This window comes from Rhinolophus sinicus, linkage group LG11 (assembly GCF_036562045.2).
Source record: "Rhinolophus sinicus isolate RSC01 linkage group LG11, ASM3656204v1, whole genome shotgun sequence".
NCBI classification, from domain to species: Eukaryota; Metazoa; Chordata; class Mammalia; order Chiroptera; family Rhinolophidae; genus Rhinolophus; species Rhinolophus sinicus.
Window position 1 is genome coordinate 7,955,345 of NC_133760.1, and position 23,970 is coordinate 7,979,314.

Consider the following 23,970-nt stretch of genomic DNA (forward strand, 5'->3'; position numbering starts at 1 on the left):
CAAGTTAGAAGAAAAGAAACCATGGAGGTGGTAAGTCACAACTCTGGGCCCCACTCCCATCAGGCCCAGACGCTCTCCTTCTGGCAGCTCTGACACGTGTCACCTGCCAAACAAAAGGGCGATGGGGTCTCCCCAAGGCCAAGTGCCCTTCACTATAAGGACCACTCTTTCTAATGTTGTCTCCTCTGTGAAATATTTCACTATCTACCACTTTACTCTGTTTTATTATATTCAATGAGAATACTCTGTGAGAATCAAATGATTTATCAGTGTATTTACATACATTTTTTTTCTTTCACGCTTGAGAGTGGGCTCCATAAGAGCAGGCATCAGGTTTATCTGGTTTCCTACGGTTTCCTTGTGCTGAAAACAATACCAATTATGTAAAATAGGCACTTCAGAAATATTTTTTGAATGTACACATATGGAGAGAAGGAATAGAAGGAATGTCTGATTTTCTAATTAAGACCCCCCTACCTGTCCCTGTGGTGCCTGTTGGCACCAAAATCTATGCTCAGCTGAAGTCCTTCTCCTTGTCTGGAAGGTCAGACTAGAAACTATTGGCACATTGTCCTGAAGAAAGGGGAACAAATGATCAGGAGGAGGAAGGCAACTCTGATTTTCATTTTATTTATTTCTCTGCTGGACTTGAATACATTGGGAGAGGGGGAGGCAGAATGTCTGACAGCCAGACTCCATGTGGCACCACAGCTGGCCACGGGCCCCTCCTCCATCACCCCCACAACCTAGCGCAGCGATATCCACTCCCCCGTATATTTGCAGGTACATGTCCCCGGGGCTTCCTTCCGTGCTGGCACGTGGCCAAGGCCAGCCCGATTCCGATTCCGCCGTGGCTGCCACAGCGCTGCTCCTGCAGGAGCCAGAGGGTGTGAGCTCCTAACTGTGGGGAGCGGGCTGTGAGCTGACAAAGGCGTTGCACCCGCAAGGTTATCCCCGTGGGAAGCCTGCTTGTTCTGCTAATACTTGTTTGCACAGATAACTATTCCAAGACTGTATAAAAACTGTGTGTGAAATAAAAACTGTGTGTGAAATAAAAACTGCGCCACTGCTCCGCCATCCGTGGACGGTGGGCCTCCCGATCCCAACTTTCCTGTCTCTGTGTCTTTTCTCAATGTCCTCACCCTTCCCCCTCAGGCAGAGCCCTCCTGGTCGCAAGGGCCAGGACACTGACAGTGACGTGGGTCTCAGCACTGCAGGCCTTTCCCTGTTGGAAGGGACTCCCCACTAATGAAATCTGAGGCTGCCTTGACCCCAAGCTCTGCCTTTGGCCTTTTGGAGCACAGTGTGTCCGGAGACAAACATATCTGTCAGGAGTGGGGGGCGTCCACATCCTTTTTGTCATAGGCTGAAAGTGGGTTGGCAGCAGTTACAAGCGCCCAGATGTGTTGGGGCACGAGGCAGGCAGCTCATTTCCCATATGACACAGCCCTAATCCAAGAACAAAAATCAATCCCAGATGTCCACAGGGACCCCGGTGACGTCGCAGGCACAGATGTGAGTTAGGGCCCTGTGCCCTCATCTCCACTGCTGAGCTAACTGGCTTCATGCTTGTCTGAAATCAGAGGAAAATTCCTTTTTGATAATTATCCAGGATATACGGAAAGAATACATTTAACCTCACCATACCCTAAGATATGCTTGTAAATATTTTCTTCATTTGAAAACCATGCCACCTATTCCTCTTTATATCCTAGAATGTGTTCTTATAACCAGAGGTGCCCAGGCCCCAGGGTGGCAGCATCAGGAGAGCAGCCTGGTCGTCCACCTTCAGTGGCAGAAAATGGGAGAGAAGGAGACGGAGCAACTAGGAGATTTGCAGATGGGAGAGGGCCCCAGCATCCAGAGCCCCTCTTGCCACAGCCCCCTCTTCCTTTCTCCCCGTGAGTGAGGCAGGGTCGTCACCTGGCACCGACCCTGGAGATGGGAGAGGACGGGCACGGGGACTTCACTTCAGAAACTTCGACTTTGTTTGGGGGCCAAAGGACTCAGGACAGCAGCGCTCCAGGCAGGGCTAGAAGGGGCTGTGGGGACAGAGGTGGGTCTGGCCCAGGAGCAGCATTGGCACAGCAGTGCTCTGAAGGTCCCCACACCTGGGGCCACATCAGGCACAGCCAGAAACCTGAGACTGTGGGAGTGTCTGAGAGACACAGAATTTGAGTTATTCAGAAACAAGACAGGCTACACCCAAGCTGTGGCCCCTGGTGCATCCATCCTCCTCTCCGGAGACACCGCTCCCCTCCCCCCCAGTGTCCCCCCCTGTGTGATTACCGCCTGTACACACGGGAGGGTGAGGATACTGACGGCAGCAGTGGGGGGGTATTGTCACGCAGCAGCAGCTGACTGTCCCCCCCTCACCTTTCCTTAAAGAAAGAAGAGTCTGTGAGACTGCCTTTCTGGAACCTTGCTTCACCCTTGTGCTTATGCTCCATGCCTCTCCGTTTGGCCCCCAAAGATGGCTGGTCAACCAGTGATGAGTAAGATTCCCCATGGGGGGAACAACTCAAGCCAGACGCAGTCGAGCGGGGACCAACAGAAAAACTCACGGGGTCGATAGAGGTGGGCACAGCCCCCACCTTTCCCCGGCTGAGGAGAGCTTCTGGCTACGTGACTATATTCCTTCCCACACCTGCTTGGGAAGTGAGTCAATGATGTGATAACATCAGTTCTCCTTCCATTCTTAACAATAGGTTTTAGCCTGAAGGATTTGTTCCTGGGGAGGCACATGTCATAGTTGTTAAGACATCATAGGACTTTCTGCTCTGGCTGTTTGCAGGCAAGGGTGATTGATTTGAATCAGTTTTTTGATATGATGTATGAGACTCACAGACCGTGGACAAAACAATGCTACTTCCTTGTATAATTATCAATAAAAGCCACCAATCGGCTTCATTCTGGGCTCCAGTCTCTTGTCAGGCTGTCTGAGATTTAACTGCATTAAGTCTCTGTTTCTTTCTTTCTCAAAACTTAACCCAAAGCCGCCCCTTCTCGTCCCTTACTGCCTGTGTTGCGCTGGACACGACAGGAGAGGAAGGGAACTGAGGGTGGGGCTGCGAGGGACAGCCGCTGGGAAGGCAGGTGAGAAGGTCTGCAGCTGGGTCTGGTTAGAGCTGTTCCGCATGAGGCTCTAATACAGGAGTGTCCAAACTTTTTTCAAAGTATGGCCTTGGTTTTTTACCAAGGGCCATATGCGGTAAAATACACAAACAGCCGGGCCACTCACTCAAGGTGAAGTATGTATTGCCTCACCTGGTTTATTTAAGTAAACTAAATATGTTTTTGGAATTTGCTGCAGACCAATTAACAATGGATTGCAGACCGCAGTTGGCCCACGGGCTGCAGTTTTGACACCCCTCCGGGCTATATGAGAAGAGGGGGAGAGGCAGGAAAGGCTGGAAGCTGAGGTTTAGGTTGGTTAGCTAAGTTTTCAGCGGGGAGGAGAACAGCGGAGGGAGCAGGTGGCTGGGTAGATGCTGGCTGTCGGGGGAAGGTGGAGGGGAGAAGGGGACAGGTGAGCAGCCTTGAGTGGGGTCCTCTTTACTCTACAAGTCGCTGCTGGTCGCCATGGATCAGGCTTGGGCTGAAGAATCAGAGCACAGGTTGAGAGGGGACTGAACTGGAGGTTGTTTAAAAAACACTTTAGGCGTAAGAGTCCTGACAGGTCTCGTCCTGGTGAGATGCACATGGGGTTAAAATAGCAGTGGCCAGAGAACAAATAGGGAAGCTGGTAGAAAGACATAGTGTCAGGGGAAGCTGTGGGGAGGAGGCTGGGACCTGTGAGGAGAGCAGAGGAGAGAGGCGGGTGAAGGGCTGGGGGTGGGGGGCAAGAGAGGAGAGGTGGGAGAAGGGAGTAAGGAGGGAGCCGTGTGCACCAGAAGGCTGGGGGATACCTGGAGAGGCGGGGCTTTCACAGTGAGGCATAGAAAGACGGAGAGAGAGAGGGAACATACTGGGAGAGAGCTGAGAGGAGGTGGGAGACTAGAAGAGCCTAGTAGAGGGCAGACAGGCACCTGGGAGAGACAGTGGGAGGCAGGAGAGAGCAGGGAGAGAAAATGCAGAGAGAAGGGAAGGGGAGAGGGCAGAGTCAGGAAAAGACAGGATAGACAGCAAGAGAGGGGAGTTCTAAGACATGGGAGTCAGTAAGAGAGAGGAGAAGGGAGAGTCAGAGGAGAAAGTGGGAGAGGACAGAATGGGGCAGTGGCAAGCGGAGAGAGTGGGAGGCAGGAAGAAGGGAGAAATGAGGAAGTAGAGGAGAGGGGAGGGGCAGGGGCTTCCCCCACCTACCCCAGCTCTGAAGCCCTTCGTGGAGTCCCCCTCACGCCCTGAATCTCCTGTGATGCCACCTGTCAGTGCCCAGGAGGGTGAGGATGAAGACAGAAGCCGTCGGAGAAGAAGGGCACTGAGGACGGGGTTGAGGCAGAGAGAGACCAGAAGAGATGAGTGGAGTCGGGGAAGGGGAAGAGAGCGACTAGAGGTGGGGAGAGACGGGAAGAGACAGGAGAGGTGGGGCAGGAGGGAGAAGAGGCAGGGGTGCTGGTGTCTGGGCAGAAGCTGGCTGTGGGGTGGGAGGCGAGGGGGAGAGTTAAAGCTGGGTTTGCAGGAGGGGGAGAATCTGAGCAGTAGGACAGGGCTGGGGTTGGGTGGTCCTTACTTTACACGCAGTTGCTGGTTTCCATACTGCTGAGTCAGCCTTTGCCTGGGTCTGACGCATCAGCACAGTGAGGAGGGATCTGAACGGGAGGGTGTGTATGAGTGGAAGGATGTCATCACAGGGCTAAACCATTGCTGTGGTTTGGAGGGGAGGCAGAGAGTGCAGAGGCTTCCCAGGGCTTGCCTTCCCATTCACAAAGTGCCACTGTCTTTCTAGAAAGCAAATTAGCACGCCCTGGGTATGGCCCTGTGATGTACCTGTACCTATGAGGTTGGGCAATTAAATTTGCAAAGCCATCCTAGAAAAGTGCTACACACCTCATTGCTGAATATCATTACGGTCACATTGAAAATACTCCCCTTGGGAAGCTATGCACCAACGCCAGCACCTAGTCCACCCTTCAAAGCAATTTTGGAACTTTTTTTCTGGAATGGCCATCAGAGCCGTCATCATATTACCCTTGATGTCCTGAATATCATAAAAATGTCTTTCTTTCAATATTTCCTTTATCTTCAGGTAAAGAAAGAAGTCATTGGGGGCCAGATCAGGTGAGAAGGGAGAGTTTTGCAATATAGTTATTTATGTACTGGTTGAATACTCCCCCACAGATAGTGCCATGTGAGCTGGTGCATTGTCGTGATGCCAGAGCCATGAATTGTCGGCAAAAAGTTCAGGTTGTTGAACTTTTTCACACAGCCTTTTCAGCGCTTCCAAATAGTAAACTTGGTTAACTGTCCAGTTGGCACACATTCATAATGGACAATCCTTCTGATATCAAAAAAGGTTAGCAACCTCGTTGCAACAAGTCTGCGAAATTAATTTGCCCGACCTCGTCATATATAGGCTTCAAAATAGGAATGTTGCAATGTTGCAATGAATGTCATATTCATTGTACCACATCCTCTGTGCCCAGCAGGAGGGCCCAGAAAATAGTCGTTTCACAGAGGCGCTGGTATTTTAATAATTCTTAAAGTAGTCTTTTACATTTACCATATATTTACTTTTCCAGTATTCCTATTTTTCTCCCTGCAGGTCTGGACTCCACTCAGACATCATCTCCCTTCACCTTGAAGAACTTCCTTTAGCATTTCTTGTAGTAGGTGTCCGCGGGCGGCCCAGGAGCTGACCCAGGAGGTGTACAAGGGTTGCTGGTGTGTGGGAGCTGACCATTCAGCGAACGTGAGCAGTCGAGTCTCCTGAATAAGTAACTTCTGTTCTGGCGCCCTCGTGTGGAGAAGGGGGGAATATTCACTATTAAACTTCCTCCAATTTCGCCCACAGCCAATCCTTGGCAAAGAGAGTTTTACTGATGTGACGTTGACCTGTCCAGATCAGTCTTTGGTCCAGTCCCTAGACAGTCATGTAACAAACAGGCAGATAACGCAGTAGTGTGTGTGCGTCAGCGTTACTGAGGGGCTCGATATGAATTTTAGGCACCCTTTCCATTGTTCAAAGTTGGAACAATTCATACCGAATTCTGGAGTTTGCTGGTGATTGGACAAGTGAAAGGTCCTTTCCCAGCTATGGTGATTTTCACTCCTGGGGCCCTGGCTCTCTCTTCAGCTTTGTTCTGCCTTTCAAGTATTAATTAATTAATTATCCCATGCGGACAGTTTGGGTGGTGGACACCAAGCAGCTCTGTAAAGGTGCTCGGAAGCCTGTGTGCGCCTCTCTGCAGCTCTCTCTATACTGCTGCTCACAGCAGACTCCTGGCTCTTCATACCCCATCGTGTTCCCAGTGACCAGGATGGTGTTCAGCTGCTCCCAGCGTCCTGCCTGGCTGGGGACCCACGCCCTGGCTGGGCCCCACGGTCTATCCAACACCACCCAGATGTCTCCAAGAGTTATTCTACCCATGAGACACACATCACACATACACATCAATTTTTCTGCTGTATGGACTCTTTTGAGGAATTTCATTTACTCAGGGCCTTATCTTGGTTAGGAGGTAAAGCACAAAGTAGTTTTTCATGTTGCACATGTATTACCATTATTATGGGCGCTTAGGGTTTATGCAAGATCATGACAGGCAGATTGGGCATCCTTTTCTGGTCCAAGGTGGCAACACATAGCTACTGGTTCCATATATTTAAGTTTCACCATGGCTACCCGGCATCTTCTGGTGTTACTGAATAAAAATCCCATCACAATCACAGGCTTTCGGTTCTTGCATCAATTGCTAGGGTGTGGGACAGAGAGTGGGGTCATGACTATCTGGGGAGAGAGGGAGCTTCAGGGCTGAGCCTGCATTCTCACCTGTCCCCACCCAGTGGAGTGAGGTCAGAGCCAGCGGGCATTGGGCACAGGACAGGGAGGGGTGCTCTGAGTGTGGACCAGCGAGGAGTTAGTTGCTCAGGCTGGGTGGAAAAGTCACCAGTGCTGGGTCCACATGATAAAAATTAAGACCATTAAAACCAAGACCAGGTGTCTGGAGCATGATATTTGCAGACACTGAACTTTAGTATATCATATTTTACTTTCCAAAATTTGGAATGGGTCTGCAATTATTTGTTCTATTTTACTGATGAGAAAATTGAGGCATCACTTCCCAGCCGTGATTACACATACTCAGCTCTTGCCCTCATGGGCCTCACAGTCTAAAGTGCCAGACAAATCTATCACAATCAATCTATATTTGTGCAAAGTGTTAGTCTTTTTGTTTGAATGTGTGGAGATAGAAAATTACAGCTGGATGTAGTTAGCTGCCTATTCAGGAATGTCCCCCTGGAGAAGATAATATTGGTGCCAGGACCTTGAGAAGCATCCTTGGTGTGACCCACGGGGAGAGAATTTCAGGTAAGTGGAACAGCAGGAGCAAAGGCCCTGAGGCAGAGAGCAGCTGATCATGGCGTGGGACAGAGAGAGACACTGAGACTGGGGTGAGGTGAGGAGAGGTGGGAAATTAGTTACATCCCTCGAGGCTGAGGGCCTGGAAGGATGATAGTAGTGAGTATCTCTGAGCACTTATTGGTATTTGGCTCTGTTCTCCGCACTTTATGTACATTAATCCATTTAATCTTTTCTAAATCCAATGAGTGACAAAATCAGGACCCCCTCATTTACAACTAGGGGAATTGAGACACACACGGTAAAAGAAGTGGCATGAATTCACCCAGATCACCCTGCTGTTATTATCCATCAGAGCTGGGATTTGAACCCAGGGTGCGTTGAGGACCAGAGTCAGAGCTTGACTACTGCACTCTTCTGTTATCAGTACCTGTCACCATGACAATGGTAAAGCGTGTCTTTGGCATGGACAGCTCTGTGGTACCAACATTTAAAACCATTCCATTTCCTCTGGACCCTCCACTGGCATGCTCAAAGTATTGTCCTTTCCTAGGGAAGAAATTTCTAGCACTCAGTCCCTTTAAACAAACAGCCCCCGAACACAGAATCACCAACCTTTTCCCCATTTTACCTTAAAGGCTGCAATTTTCTTCTAAAAGTCATGTAAGAATAATCTCTCCTCCTGCTTCCTGTTATCACAAGATCTGCCATAAATTCTAGGTAAATGAAAATCAATCTTCCCATGACAAATTAAAATAGAAATTCCTAACCCTGCATGTATCAAATAGAAAGAATCCCAAAAAATCAAATACCATTTGTGATTTTAAAATGAAACTATATAAAGTATTTTTTAAAATGGAAACATGAAACACAAAGCATTCACAATACCTCAGGAAGAATCAATGAAGAAATGAATGAATGAAAGGCAATTTCCTGGGTTAAAAATGAAGTGAGGAGGTAGAGGATCGTATTTTACCCAGGAAAATCTACACGCAGTCTGAGTGAATCCCTTGTGAACCTGAGGCTGTGAAAGGCTCTTTGTACAATGGCTCTGGCAGTGTGTGCTGACAAGCACCATTGTCATCCGAACACTGGAACACCTAAAAGGGCAGCCAATAGCGGACACTCCTGACCAGGGAGGGGCATCTCACTCTTTGCCTGTCTCCTGACGTCCACAGTCTCTTGACCTTGCATGACATCTCGTCTGCTTCTCTGCACGCACAGCGGGGAGGCACTCAGTCAGCACCACGGACAGAGCCCATTTGTCCTTGTGCCTGTGGCATGTCCTTGTGTGAGGACGCAGACAACTAAAAAATTTCCCATTCTGGGGTACAGAACACCCCAGAAAATGTCTAAAGAATATGTCCTGGGATGTCAGAGTAGGATCTGGGTAAAAGTGTAAATGCATCCTGAAGGAGCTGAAATCAGGGTTGTCTGCAGGGACCCACGGCCTGGAAGCCATCACTACACACACCCTGGGTCAGATTTCTGGCACTGCAGAACCAACTTCCTCTCTCTACATTCAGTGACACGAAAGAACCAGTCTGTGAACGCTCTTGAGTCCACAGGTCATCTTGGTGGTTGTACTGCTCTGAGCCAGACTCGGTTGAAGTTGACCTTGGTGGGGGTTATGCACACGTCTACGCTCAGCTGGTGAGTGGACTGGGTTTTGGATCAACTACAAAGAACCTATTCGTGTGTCCTCAGTTTCTTAGTGTCAACATAAGAACGTCCAAAACTGTGAAGAGTTTTTATAAGAATTTATTTGAGCCAAACTGATGACAATTGCCAGGAAGCAAGCTCTCAAATGCTCTGAATAATGACAGTTTGCAGTTTCTTTTAGGCATTTAAATAAAGGAGGCAACATAAGGAAAGTTACATGAAGGTGAGAGAAAACAAAGTGGGGATTGGATTACAGTGTAGTTAAGATTATGTGTTCTCTTCAGGGTGGCTATGCTTCCATCTGAAAAAGAGACATTTCAAAGGTGTGTTAACTTAGATGCACAGAAACAATGGACAGAAAAATTGCTTAAGGCAAAGGTAAATATTTTACTAATAAAGTTATAGGCCTGGGGCATGACTACCCATCACGACCTGCCCATTTAGTAATTTTTGATCAGATCACCTGGTGAGGTTACTTTCAGTTAGAAAGTAACTAAAAGTCACTTCATCTGCACTGGTGACCGGCCTTTCTGGGGTGTCCTTAGCTGGGACAGCAGGGTTCTCCTCCACATGGTCTCTCACTAACCAACAGGCTTGTCAGAGAGTATTCACATTATTTCAGTTTCCTGAGGTACAAAGCAGGATCATCAAGGCCTCTTGAGCAAAGTCTACACTTTAGACTGGCCCGTGACACGCCACTGTGTTCTCCGGACCACAAGTTAGGAGGACAGCTGAGATTCAAGGGGGTGGAGAAATGGACACCGAATCTCAATGGTAGGAGATGCAAAGTGTATAAGGAAGGAAATGACCAGTACCACATCTGTAATCTGCCTCTCACAGCCCTCTAGTGCCAAGGCTGAGGGTATTTACATAACACTCCCTGCTAATTCCACACACCCTCTCCTACAATCCAAGCAGCCTTACGTCATGCCTCTCCCCATGCCTACAACACCTGGTCCCAAACAAGCCAGACCTGTTTAGAGTGCTCCACCCTCTCCCAAGCCCACTTGGCCCCACCGCCCAATAAGTAGTGGCATTGGCGGGGTGGGTGGTTTGGGACTGTCATGATACATGACCATTTTGACCTCCAGAGGGGGTTTAACTTTGAGGAGACCAGAGAAGCATAAGGCTTACGGAATTCTGAAAAATCATGGATGTGGATTTAAAGACATAAAGAGAACGAAACAAGTCAGAGAGAAAAGTCCCTAAGTCTGATCGCCTCTGAGAAGGGGTGACTATCCAAGAGTCAGCTCTGGTGCCAGGAAGGGCCTGAGAACATTGGGGATGAGTCAGCCTTCAATCCATACCCCAGCTCAGCTCAGACTCCCAGTATTGCCTCATCTATAACACCGTTTCCAAAATGGGCTGGAACAGAAAGCGGAGGTGAGGACGTGTTTTTCTAAGGTGTGTCCAGAATGATTCCATTCTAGGTATGTCAGTGACACCTCCCTTTTCTTTCCAAGTTTAAAATAAAATTGGTTGAAAAAACAAAACAAAACAACCAGACTCCTCACCAAAAAAGATATACAGATGGCAAATAAGCATATGAAAAGATACTCAATAACACACGTCATCAGGGAAATGCAAATTAAAACAACAGTGAGACCCCACTACACACCATTAGAATGGCCAAAACTCAGAACATGGACAACACCAAATGCTGGCGAGGATGTGGAGCAAGATACTCTTTCATTCATTCCTGGTGGGAATGCAAAACGGGGCAGCCACTTTGGAAGAGTTTGGTGGCTTTTTTTTTCTCTTCAGTTTCAGATGTACAAAGCAACGTAATAGTTAGACATTTACACCCCTCACAAAGTGATAACCTCTCTCCTCCAAGCTACTACCCCTCTGACATCTTATATGGCTGTTACAATACCACTGACCATCTTCCTTATACTATATTCCACATCCCGTGACTATATGACCTATATATTTGCTTATAGTTGACATTCAATATTATTCTACTTCAGCGTCAGGTGTATAGCACATTGGTCAGGCGTCTACACAGTCTATGACGTGATCCCCCTGATAAGTCCAGTGCCCATCTGGCACCCTACATAATCTTTACAACATTGTTGATTATATTCCCCAGACTGTATTTCATATCCCCATGACTATATTGTGTCTACTAATTTGCACTTTCTAATCCCTCCCCCTCTTCCCCATCCCCTCCCCCTCCAATCTAGCGACGAACAACTTGTTTTTTCTATATCTCTGAGTCTATTTCTGTTTTATTTGCTCATTTATTCTGTTCTTTAAATTCCACACATAAGTAAGATCATATGATATTTGTCTTTCTCAGTCTGACTTATTTCACTTAGCGTAATATTCTCAAGGTCCATCCCTGTTGTTGCAAATGGTAAGATTTCATTCTTTTTTTGTGGCCCGAGTAATACTCCATTGTACAAATGTACCACAGTTTCTTTATCCAATAGTCTATTGATGGGCATTTCAGTTGTTTCCATGTCTTGGCTATTGTGAATAGCACTGCAGTAAACATAGAGATGCATATATTTTTTCGAATTAGTGTTTTGGATTTTTTGGATAGATACCTAGGAGTGAAATGGCAGCTTCTTAACAAAACCAAACATACTCTTACCATAAAATCCAGCAATCATATGCCTTGCTATTTACCCAAAGGAACTGAAAAGTTGTGTCCACACAAAAACCTGCACATGGAGGTTTATAGCAACTTTATTCATATTTACCAAAACTTGGCAGCAATCAAAATGTCTTTCTGCAGGTGAATGGATAAAAAACTGTGGTATATCCAGACAATGGAATATTATTTAGCACTGAAAAGAACTATCAAGCCATAAAAAGACATGGAGGAAACTGAACTGCATATTACTAACTGAAGAAGCCAATCTGAAAAGGCTGCATATTGTATGATTCCAACTATATAGCATTCTGGGAAAAACAAACTATAGACGCAATAAAAGGGTCAGGGGTTGCAGGGGAGGAGGATGGCTAGGCAGAGCATAGAGGATTTTTTTAGGGCAGTGAAAATACTCTGTATGATATCATCATGATGGATACATGTCATTATACATTTGTACAAATACATTTGTATCGGTAAGTATTATGGATTGTTGTGTATAGACTTAATTTTAAGGCCTGATACGCAAGACATACTATTACAAGCCGGGATGAAGGGGTTAAAGAGTTTTATTATAAAGTGAAAGTAAGTAAGACAAGACAGAGGTTAGGGGGATATATTATTATACCACTAACAAGCAAGGAGGCAATTTATTATATCACCAGGGCCCAGTTAATTAGTGTTGTAGAAACAGCAATGGCCTTTTATTAGCACGGGCGAAACAACATGTGTAGAAATAGTATCGGCTCTTTATTAGTATTGGCAAAACATCATGTGTAGAAACAGTATCGGTCGTTTATTAGCATGGGCAAAACATTATGTGTAGAAACAGCACCGGCCCTTCATTAGCATAGGCAAAACATTATGTGTAGAAACAGCACCGGCCCTTCATTAGCATAGGCAAAACATTATGTGTAGAAACGGCACTGGCCCTTCATTAGCGTGGGCGAAATTTTAGTTAAGTAAAGTCATCAGCATGGGCAGGATATCTTGTAGCAGCCAAGGCGGCCGGGGAACAACAACTACTGCTGCGCCTGCCTCGGCTTTCTGGGGTTTTGAGGACTTCACTACCAAAAGCGGCAAGGAGCCAATAAGCATACGTGTTAACAACACAAGGAACTGGTCTCGGATCTGGCTAGGAGCTGGGGCCAGTCCGTGGTACGAGATTAGATGTATCGGAGTTCGGCCCACCTGCGCCAAGGCGAAGGCCAGTCTCTACATTTTGTAAATATTTTTTTGGTCCTTGGGAGGGTAGCGAATCCTTCCAAGGGCAAGCACGTATCTCAGCCACTGTGAGAATTTATATTCCCAAATGTTTTTAGGCAGAACTTTATATTTTTTATTTTTTATAATTTGGCCCTAGGGCTGTGTGGGAGCATAAGTATAGTTTATATAGCGGTTTTGAAACATGAATGTAGTGTGTATTTTTTGTATGTGACAGTACATCTAACAGTTGTATATATATAATAACAGTAAAATGTTTACAATGACTAATAAGGGAGTAAATATTGTATTAAAATGCTTATGTGCGGTTGTGCTGGTGAATAGAAAATCATAGTAATGATGATTGGAGTTTTGGGTTATAATATGTGAGAAGCCCTTCAGTTTATTACTGACAATGGGAGTCATAACCCGATGTTCAGCGAGGGACTGGGCATTATGATCCAGGTGGGTTTGCAAGAGCTGAGGGTTCTGTAATATTCGAGCCAAGGACAAGTGTATATAGGTAGCAGGAGGCTGTAGCCGCCGGGGGATCCAAGTAAGGGATACATCAGCCTCTAGATCGGGAGTTAAGTAGAAAAATCACCGTTCCAGTGGAGCAACTCGAGATGCTGCAGACATCCCGAGAAAGGGGAGGGTAATCCCATGGCGGCTAGTTTGGTAGCATTAGAGCTAGCAAGGCATATATGTTGTGGTTTTATTTTATATAGGACAGAGAAATTGGCTATGGGAAAAATTGTTAGAGTACATAGATTAACAGAATGAGACAGTAAACAGGGTTTTATAATTTGAAATAAACCATTATATGTAAAGCCTTTATTTGTAGATATACAATTTGTAAGCTTATAAAGCAAATCACCAATGCTCATTATCACCTTAATTTGTTTAGCTGGAATTTCATGGCCACCAGGACCTGAAATAGTACTTGGGTTTCCTTTAAATTTGGCTGGGCTCCCATAAATTAAAGAGGCCTCCGCTCCAGTATCCACAAGTGCATTAGCCACTGTAATGGACCCATTTTTCCAATGTAGTGTTATTTGTATATGTGGGTGGTAGTCCCATCGGTGTATTTCTTTAATTTGTGGGATACCGAAGCTTAGCCTCCATTTTATTTAAATTTGTATAAATCTTTAAAGGGATAGATTTTATTAGGTGGGGCAGAGGGGGAAGGAACCATAAGGGGAATGGGATTAGTCTCAGTCTTTTGTACTTTCACCCGGTTTGTTTGTTTTATTTTGTCTTTGTATAGCTGTCACATATTTTTAGTAGGAATGTCATCCAATTTATCCGAGCTCATCCCGGCCTTTAATAAGGCTTGAAACATTTTTTTGGGGGGGACCCGAATTCTACCTTTCCTTTTCTTATATTTGTATTGAGCACACCGCACAGCAACTTTTTTAGCTACCGTTTGATAGCTACGGGCTTGATTACCTAAAATATAGTTTTGACATTGTAGCATGGCCATCATGTCTTGTAAATTAGTATTTTCTTTTTTTAGATTACATTTTTTTTTTAAACTAAGGTATTAACACGTTGACACATGTGGCGATAAGCAGTAAGCAGAATCCACCTCGCCTTGCCACCGACACCGATTCCCCCCCTTTATCTACAGGAACAGTCCTCAACACTTCAAGCAACCGAGGGGCGTCGGCAGTCTGTAATTTTCCGTCCCAGTTTTCACTTAAACCATCCCTATTGCCCGTTCCTTAGCCAGCGAAGCAAACTGAGGATCTTCCCATCCGGGAACATCACAAGGTACACAAGAGACCTCACTTTTCTTTTTAAACAGGGGCCTTGTTTTGGTGGTCGTGCGTATCCTGTTCCTGACGCCAATTTGTATGGATAAGTATTATCGATTGCTGTGCACAGACTTAATTTCAAGGCCCGATACGCAAGACACACCACCACAAGCCGGGATGAAGGGGTTAAAGAGTTTTATTACAAAGTGAAAGTAAGTAACACAAGACAGAGATTAGGGGAATATATCATCATACCACTAACAAGCAAGGAGGCAATTCATCATACCACCAGGGCCCAGTCAATTAGAGTCGTAGATACAGCAATGGCTTTTCATCAGCACAGGCAAAACATCATGCGCAGAAAACAGCACCGGCCCTTCATCAGCACGGGCGAAATCCCAGTCAAGTAAAGTCATCAACATGGGCAAAATATCTTGCAGCAGCCGAGGCAGCCCGGGGAACAACAACAACTACTGCTTTGCCTGCCTCGGCTTTCTGGGGTTTTAAGGACTTCATTACCAACAGCGGCAAGGAGCCAATAAGCATACGTGTTAACAACACAAGGAACTGAACTCGGATCTGGCTAGGAGCTGGGGCCAGTCCTTAGTATGAGATTAGATGTATCGGAGCTTGGCCCACCTGCGCCAAGAAGAAGGCCAGGCTCCACATCCTGTAAATATTTTCTTGGTCCTTGGGAGGGTAGCCAATCCTTCCAAGGCCAAGCACGTATCCCAGCCACTGTGAGAGTTTACATCCCCAAATGTTCCCAGGCAGGCCTTCATATTTTCTATTCCTTACAACATTGAATACACAACACCAACAGTGACCCTTAAACTCTGTACTTTGGGTGATCATGATGTGTTAACGAAGGTTCATCTTTGGTAAAAAAAAAAAAGTACCATTCTGGTGAGCAATGTCCGTAATGAGGTAGGTTATGCGTGTGTGGGGGCAGGCACATATGTAAAGTCTCCATTCTTCCCTCTCAGGTATGTTGTAAACCTAAAACTTCTCTTAAAAAGTCTTTAAAAATAAAATTAATAAAGAGAAAATTATATTCATTTCTATCGCAATTTTTAAGTGTACAATAAACAGCTGCTCGTTGAAATGTAGTCAAAATATGTTTATGTGAAGCTTTGGGTGAACCAATTACTAATAAGGAAGATAATTTTAAAATTAATTTTTTCTTGAAATTGAAGACACAGTGGTGAAATACATAAGATGTTGAGTTATATATAAATTAGGAAGCAACATTTGGTTTCTTGGAAACTCAGGAAGTTGTAAGCAATGTCAGATGAAACATTAAAATACCATTGTACATGTTTCCATTTAATAAATCCAAACTTTATGCCAAAATGATTTGTAAAATTCAGTCTTTTTACAAAAACTGACCTGAGAGAATCATTGCCTCTAGAACTACTAAAATTTACATTTAGGCGAATTTATCAGAAAGTTACTACAATGTTGTCACAGACTATAAACTACTCTTAAGAGCCCACATAACCATTGCATCATCAGAAAGCTAATTCTAAAAATTAAATATTATCACAATTGTTCATGATTTTGCATTTTATATATTGAAAATGAAGTTGCTAAAGTATACATTTAATGATGTAATTTTTGCAGAGAAGCAAGCTAGAAAAATCGTATAATCAACCAAAATGTCCCATAAATAAAAGTTTTTGGTTCTTTAGATAAAATTCTGACTCCATAGTGGAGCAGGGGTGCCTTCCCCTTGGTCTTCTCTAACAGTATACCTGAGGGGGTGTCAGGGTTCCTCACAGGTAGGTGAGGGTGGAAGTCTGGGTTCCCCACTTGGCCTCTGCTGGAGGAGTTGGGGTGGGTGTGAGGCCACAGGTTGTGTGTGTGTGTGTGTGTGTGTGTGTTTGCATGTGTGCACGTGTATGTGTGTTATTTGCCTGGAGGAGAGCAGAATTGTCTAAAAGTGTCTCTCTCTCTAGTCTGCCCCTTCCCTGCTTCTTAGTCTAGAGAGAGAAGACTTTTGATGGGAGGCCCTCTTGCTCTTCTCTCATTGGTATTTCTGGTTTGGTTGCTTCCTCAGTTGCATCTCTTGGATACATGATGCGAAAAGAAAGCCCAGGGAATTCACCATTGTGCTGTGCCTTCTCCCCTCCACTTTTCAGTCCTTTTATGTTTGTTTTTATATATAATATTCAGTGTTCTTAGCTTTACCTAGTAAGAAGAATAGGGAAAAGTATGTCTACATTTTTCCTGAAGCAAAAGTTCCCCTATGATGTTTTATAAGTAATAAAATAATTTAAAAGAAAAACACCTTATTTTAGTGCTTTTAATAGAACTTTTTCATGCATTTTAAACTGGGGGCCCCACAGTTTCATTTCACACTGGTCCCTGCAAATTATGCAAATGGCCCTGCACTCTGACCTCCATCCCCACACGTTTTGGCAAAATGGTTCTTAGAATATAAAGTCCCTGATCATGGAGGGAATTTTATTATCCTGGACCCAAGAGCTTGAGGCCCTTACCACTTCAGAGTGAGCGCCTTGAAAAGCTGTGCATGTCATGTGAGCCCTGTGCCCAGTGAGGGTGTGGGGAGGGCTGGGTCTGCCCATCCTGGGCTTCGGCAACATCGACCCCGAAAAGGGAGCAGCATTTACAGCATGCTGTGCCGTTTGCTTAGTGGGGCAGAAATTCACTGCTGTGGAAAACTTGGGAGCCCACATTTCCCTAAGTATCAATCCACTGAGGCGGCCGTGCTGATTGTGTGTGGTTGACCTGCCCGCTGTAGGCGGGAAGCAGAAGTTAATGGGAAAGCTCCAGGTAACTTACCTTTTTCAGGCAGATCTAGGATAGGTTTTCTAGTGGAACCTGAATCAAAGATGTAGGTAATTTTCTGTATCTCTCCCCATAGAAATTCCACCCAAGAACCCAGTATCTAGTTACCCAATAATCAGACAAGGGACATTTATATGGCAACAACAAAGTAGAGGTTCCAGAAAATAAAATAAAAGAATAATTTCGTGTCAATAAACTTATCAAGAACTCTGTGGCTTTAAAATAACCTAGAAATAAGCCAGTACAATTTCAGCAAACATGTGTTTACAGGGAAAAGTATGTCTACTCTATTTTCAGAGGAATTTCAAGGGCATAAAAAGTAATATTTATAGTTAAAAATGTTTAATACAGGACTACTGACCAGCAAATATTAGAATCTAGGGTGACCTGTGACTCTGGTCCTCAGATGGTTTAGATGACGTGAGTTCTGCTTGGGGAGAGAGAGATAGAGACAGAGACAGGAAGAGAGAGAGAGAGAGAGAGAGAGAGAGAGAGAGAGAGAGAGAGAGAGAATGAGAATGCATTTGACGGGGAGAGAATGAGAGGGACCTAGAAGAGCAAGAGACAGAGACCTGGAGAAAGGCAGACACATGTTCACTCAGAGAGGGGGTGACGGGGACCTCAGCAGAGACTGCACATCAGGCTGCAACACAAACAACCAAAGTCCATCCCCTGCTCCCCGCTCTCCCAGCCTGGACTAGAATCGCACACTTACCTGGGCACAGATCCTGGTGAGGGGGGCAGATGAGCAGTTGGACTTCGTGCCTGGGACCTTAAACCTCACAACAGCCCGATTCTGAGAGCCCAAGGACTCAAGGCAGCAGTGCTGGAAGCAGGGCCAGAAGGTGCAGTAGGGGCCACAGAGGTGGGTCTGGTTCAGGGGCAGGATGGTCCCCTCATCACAGCACTGCTCCAAGGGGTTGTAGATCTGGTCCCCACGCCTGGGCACCGGCTGGTGCAACATTGAACTCAAATTGGATCCAAATGTAGAGTGTACAACTGCAAGTCTTCTAGAAGAAAACAATGTAGAAAATATTTGTGTCCTGAGACATGACATAAAAAATACTTCCATATAAGAAAATATTGATAAATTGCACTTGTCAAAATTTAAAACATTTTGGGGGAAATATTTGCACATCACCTATCTGACATAGGACTTGCATCCTGAAGATGCAAAACTATGAAAAGTAGATATCAGGTTATGCAAGAACATAAAAAGCTGTCAAAAGCAGACAATAAGAAAACAACTGAATAAGGACAGGCAAAAGATACAAAGAGGATTACAGATGGCAGATGAGCACATGAAAGATGCTCAAGTTCATCAGCCCTCAGGGAACTGCAAATTAAGACCACAATGAAATGCCTCCTCCCATCTATCAGGATGGTTACAATTAACAAAATATTGACAATACTAAGTGCTGACAAGGATGCCGAGACACCAGACCTCTCACACGTTACTGCTGGAAATGCAAAATGGTCCAGCACTCAGGAAAACAGTTCAGCAGTTTCTTATAAAATTAAAGATTCACTTATCGTTGACTCAGCACTCACACTCCTGGGCACTTATTCCAGCGAAACAAAAACTGATGTTCCCACAAAATATTTACATGAATAGTCATCACAGTTTTATTTGTAATAGCCTCAAACTGGAAACAACCCAAATATCAATCAATAGATGAATTGCTAGAGAAGTTGTGAAATATCTGTATGATGGAACACTCCTCAGCAATTCAAGGAGGAAAGTATTGATACACCCAACAGCTTGGATCACAAAGGCATTTTGCCTGGTGAAAGAAGCTAGTCTCAAAAGATTATGTGCGGAGTAATTCCATTTATGTAACATTCTGGAGGCAGTGGGGTGTCACCCAACGATTTTGAGCCATCACATTCCTGTGACACTGAGGTATCGCCCTCACACGCAGGACTGTCACAGTCATCACTGATCCAGGCAGTAATGTCCCTGGATTACGCAGCTGCTCCCTAGTATTATCTCAGTTATTTACTTGTTTCTTTATTATAACATTGTTTGTTGGTGTTGGTGACGGTTTCCACGGGTCTCTTGCATTTTTGTATGTCTTGCAGTTAAGCACTGAGTGTTTTTTCTTCCGGATTCTTTTCAAGGATGTTAGTGCAGCGAACGGCCTTGGAAGATTGAAGGAGTGTCTCACCTCCAGAGCACGGGATAGATTTGTTTAGCATCCTGTGTAATAGTGACAAGATCTTCCTTCAGGACAAAGGCCAGGCAGGCTTATGGCCCATTCTGAAAAATTCAGATTTCCTAACTTTGGGGTTTGTCTCCTGTTATGCAACCCACTGTTTGCGGGCGTCACCTGATCCCTTCCCTCGCCCTGTGGGAATTGGGGCTCAGGGGACAGGTGCAAATGCTGATACTCTGGTTACTCTCTATTGCTGTGAGGAGGAAACTGCCCTTTGTCTCTGACCCAGAAGCCTGTGTCTTCTGAGAGAAACCGTGAAACTGGTAGGATCTAGTCCCTTCCCCGTTCTTGATGGTTTATTTATGTATATTTTTATTTATGCCTTGTCATGTTTCCAAAAGGACTTCTGCATGCACTGTACTGCTATTTGCTGCCACAGGTAGAGAAAGACAAACTTATATAAAAGCGATTTTGCCTTATTAATAAGATTTACACTGACTACCTTTGAACAACTTTGTTGAGATATAATGTACACGCCATAAGTTTTACTGGTTTAAAGTGCGTGATTCACTATTTTGCAACGGGTTTGCTGCCAGAACAGAGTTGTAGTGAAAACCAGCTCTAAATCTAACCCAAAACGGGAAAGGAAAAGATACCCACCAACATCGTTGTCATTGGACACGTGGATTCCGGCGAGTCTACCACTACTGGGCATCTGATCTACAAATGTGGTGGGATCGCAAAGGACCATCGAAACATTTGAGAAGGAGGCTGCTGAGATGGGAAAGGGCTCCTTCAAGTCTGCCTGGGTCTTGGATAAATTGAAAGCTGACCGTGAATGTGGAATCACCACTGATATCTCCCTGTGGAAATTCGAGAACAGCAAGTATGTGACCATCAAGGATGCCCCAGGACACAGAGACTTTATCAAAAACATGACTATGCTGTCCTGATTGTTGCTGCTGGTGCTGGTGTCTCCAGGAACGGGCAGACCCGTGAGCCTGCCCTTCTTGCTTACACACGGGGTGTGAAACAACTGATTGTGGGTGTTAACAAAATGGATTCCACTGAGCCGCCTTACAGCCAGAAGAGATACGAGGAAATCATTAAAGAAGTCAGCACCCACATTAAGAAAATTGGCTACAACCCTGACACAGTAGCATTTGTGTCAATTTCCGGTTGGAATGGTGACAAGGGCTAACACACTTTGGCTCAAGGGATGGAAGGTCACCCGTAAAGATGGCAGTGCCAGTAGAACCACGCTACTTGAAGCTCTGGATTGCATCCTGCCACCAACTCTTCCAAGTGACAAGCCTTTGCGTCTGCCCCTCCAGGATGTCTACAAAATAGGTGGTGTTGGTGCTGTCCCTGTGGGCCGAGTGGAGACTGGTATTCTCAGACCTGCCATGGTGGTCACCTTTGCTCCAGTCAATGTTACAACTGAAGTAAATTCTGTTGAAAGGCACCGTGAAGCTTTGAGTGAAGCTCTTCCTGGGGACAATGTGAGCTTCAATGTCAAGAATGTGTCTGTCAAAGATGTTTGTCATGCAATGTGGCTGCTGACAGCAAAAATGACCCACCAATGGACGCAGCTGGCTTCAGGGCTCAGGTGATTATCCTGAACCATCCAGGCCAAATCAGTACCAGAGGTGCACCTCTGTTCGACTGTCACACAGCTCGCATTGCTTGCAAATTTGCTGAGCTGAAGGAGAAGAATGATCGTCGTTCAGGGAAAAAGCTAGAAGATGGTCCCAAGTTTTTGACAGTTGGTGATGGTGCCATCATTGACACAGTTCCTGGCAAACTCATGTGCATTGACAGCTTCTTGACTACCCTCCTCTGGGCCGTTTTGCTATTCATGACATGACACAGACAGTTGCTGTGGGTGTCATCAAAGCAGTGGACAAGAAGGCAGCTGGGGGGAGGGCAGCCGGCTTGCTCAGTGGTTAGAGCGTAGTGCTCATAACACCAAGGTTACTAGTTCGAGTCCCATATGGGCCAGTGAGCTGTGTCCCCCACAACTAGATTGAAAAATGACTTGACCTCCTGGAAAAACATGCTGTTCCCTAATAATTCCCCAACTAAAAAAAATTATAAAAAAAAGAGAGAGAAAAAGAATAGATACTTCAAATAGGAGGATATCCAAATAGTCAATGGACAGATGAAACCATGCACAACTTCAGAAGTCATCAGAGAAATGCAATCAGACACAACCATTCACCCATCAGAATGGCACAAAATTAAAAGCCGGCAGCACCACATGTCAGCAAGGGAGTGTAGCAACTGGGACTCCCTGGGAGTGTAAATTAGTATAACTACTTTGGAAACATGTTTTATCTATGAAAGTAAACCTATGGCTGCCCTGGGAACTGGTAAATCCACTCTGAGGAGACGTACACGTGGGCTCATCAAAAGACATGTGCAAGAATGTTCAGAGAAGCCTTATTCAGTCCAGCCCCAAACTGCAAACAACTCAAATATCCACAGCAGTAGATGGACAAATAAATAGTGATATATTCACAAAGTGGTGTTAGTGCTGTCCCTGTGGGGGACAAAGTTTATTGCACGGCAATAAACACGATCTGCTGCTTTACGCAGAAATAGCTGAATCTAAGAGACATACTGCAAAGATGAAGGCAGACACTGAGGAGAACATACTGAGTGGTTCCAGTCTCGTAGATTCAAAACAGGTAAAACAAATACGTGACGATCACACTGAGAATATTGTTGAATCTGGATGGAGTCTGACTGGGAATGAGGGAGCCTTCCTGAGATGCACGTGTTCTCCATCGTGATCTGAGCAGTGACTATTCCCACAATCCACACGCATGTGTAAAAATTCTTCAAGTTGTACATTTAAGATGTGTGCGCTTCACCTAAAAAATTAAGAAACAAAAAATTATTTTGTACTTAAAATGTCTTTTATAGAAACTAATGCTCGCATTGCCTGGAAAGAGTTTCCTTCTGTAATCTCAATATTTTTGAGAAACAATATGTTACTTACTCGTAGATGTTATTTACCTTCTTATTGGAAAATTCATGCTTCTAATTTTATGTTATAATTAAATAATAAAAGAACATCTATAGCATTAGCATTTCTTTGGATATATTTTCTGCACACCCTTATTTGTGCAATTGAAACAACTCATCTGTTTCATAGTAAATTTACTTAATTATGCAGTTTCTCTATTTCTTGATCGATGATTTTTTTCATATAGTAACACCTTTCATGCTTACTTAATTGCAGAACCTTAAGGAATTTAAGGCTTTCTTTGCTCTTAATTGTGTCTTGCCAAATCATCTCTTGAATATCATGACTTAGATGTTGTTTTGAAGAAAATGTGTCACAGAAAGGAACAGCCAAATGCAAACTGTCTCTGGGAAGTGGGGAGGAGCCCAGCAGAGGAGAGAGATAAAGGCACGATATGGAAGGGCAGGCACGGGAGGGGCTGGGCCTGGGAACGCCCTTGTCCTGCTGCCTCATGTGCGTTGCTCTGGTTTCGGGCACCAGAGGAAACGGCCCTGAGGGGGGCTGCACACAATGGAACCCCATGTATTTTCACTAATGTTCTACTAGTATGTTTTGTATGATGCTCTCCAAGGAAGCCTCTTCCTCCTCCAGCTCCTCCTGGTTTCTCCTCTGCCGTGGGAGACCCTTGAAAGAAGTTTCAGTGATTTTCGGACACTCATGGTAAAACCTCTGTGTGAGGAACTAGCTTAGGACAGAACCAAGGCCCCCAGTGACCGCAGCCATGGCATTAAGTTCACTCACATTCGTTCACTTGCTCCCATTTATTTCAGCAGAAAATTATTGCAGGTCTCCTCTGTGCTGGGTACTGTCCCTGCTGCTGAAGACACAGCCGTGAACAAAACAAAGTCCCTGTTATGATGGAACATTAGCTCTTGGGCGTAAGCAGAGCAAAAACAAGCCAATACATACACAGTATGACACGGACACAAATACAACAGACAAACATATATCAGGGTGACAGGAGGGATGAGGATGGCTGTGGAATGGGGCTGTTGCAGGCACAGTGGTCAGCACAGGCCTCTGCGGAGGTGACATCAGAGCAGAGGTTGGAGGCAAATGGGCAGAGAGGTGAGGAAATCTCTGGAAGAAGGACAGGGTAGAAAGAGTGACAGGGTAGGTAGAAAGGTAGAAATGAGCGGGAGAAGGAGGGAACCAGGCCCAGATAGGAGGTCCCTTTAAGCTGCTCCTACTTATCAAGAAGATATGTCATTAAAAGAAGGGTAAAAATGTGTGTGTGTGTGTGTGTGTGTGTGTGTGTGTGTGTGTGTGTTGGGGGGGCATCCAGTTATCAGAAT

General features: G+C 45.2%; 1 pseudogene; it reads left to right on the plus strand.

Moving 5' to 3' along the window:
- The first annotated feature begins 13,352 nt into the window (after positions 1–13,352).
- On the plus strand, positions 13,353–21,594 carry LOC141567666 (elongation factor 1-alpha 1 pseudogene; annotated as a pseudogene).
- The last annotated feature ends 2,376 nt before the right edge of the window (positions 21,595–23,970 follow it).